The sequence below is a fragment of the Martes martes genome, assembly GCF_963455335.1.
Source record: "Martes martes genome assembly, chromosome: 12".
Classification (NCBI taxonomy): Eukaryota; Metazoa; Chordata; class Mammalia; order Carnivora; family Mustelidae; genus Martes; species Martes martes.
Genome location: NC_137900.1, coordinates 61,723,854 through 61,724,924, shown reverse-complemented (window position 1 = coordinate 61,724,924; position 1,071 = coordinate 61,723,854). Strand labels below are relative to the sequence as shown.

Sequence of the window (1,071 nt, the reverse complement as noted above, 5' to 3'; positions counted from 1 at the left end):
AGAAAAATGCAAACAATCTCCTACATAGTAGATTCGTGTACAAATTGGAAAAGCCTTTTGAAGTATCAAAATTGTAAACTAGCTATGTCTTCAAACATCGGTACAAAGATTGTTTGTGATAGATAAAATGGAAACAACACAAATATTCATCAGTAGGGAATACAATAGTTTTTCGCTTTTGCTCCGAGGAGGCAAAGGTGCAACTGTCTTCGGTCTTCCCAAAATCCGGTTCATCCAACACCAGCCACCTCCACCATGCCACCTAAGTTTGACCCCAAAGGGATCAAAATCAAATACCTGAGGTACACTGGTGGGGAAGTTCATGTCACCTCTGCCCTGGCTCTGAAGATCGCCCTAGGGCTGTCTCCAAAAAAGGTTGGTGATGACATCATCAAGGCAGCTAGTGATAGGAAGGGCCTGAGAATTATAGTGAAACTGACCATTCAGAGCAGATAGGCCCAGGATGAAGTGGTAACCTCTGCCTCTTCCCTGATTCCTCAAGGAACCACTAGGAGATGGAAAGATGCAGAAAAACATTAAGCACAGTGGAAATTACACTTTTGATTAGATTGTCAACATTGCCCAACAGATGCAACACCAATCTTTAGCCAGAGAACTTTCTGGAACCATTAAAGAGATCCTGGGGACTGCTCAGTCTGTGCGCTGCAATGTTGATGGCCACACCCTCATGACATCATAGATGACGTCAATAGCGGTACAGTGGAATGCCCAGCTAGTTAAAAACTACAAAGGAAAATATTTCAACAAAGAATCATTTGATGACCAAAAGAAAAAAAAAAGAATAGGGAATAAAATAAACAAGGCTACATCTATACTACTTTTTAAAAAGTTATGCTGCTTTTGGGAGCATCTGGGTGGGTTAGTCCATTAAGTGTCTGCCTTCAGCTCAGATCGTGATCCTGAAGTCCTATGATCAAGCCCCAAGCCATGTTCCCTGCTCAGAGGGGAGTTTGCTTCCCCTTCCCACACTTTCCTTCTCACACTGCCTCACACACTCTTTCTCTCACACTCTCTCTCTCTCTCAAATAAATAAACAAATTCTTACCCCCC

General features: G+C 42.7%; 1 pseudogene across 1 annotated transcript; it reads left to right on the top strand.

The window, feature by feature from the left end:
• Positions 1 to 255: 255 nt before the first annotated feature.
• On the top strand, positions 256 to 741 carry LOC308352882 (large ribosomal subunit protein uL11-like; annotated as a pseudogene). The gene has a single exon. The product of its transcript is annotated as a large ribosomal subunit protein uL11-like (transcript).
• Positions 742 to 1,071: the final 330 nt, after the last annotated feature.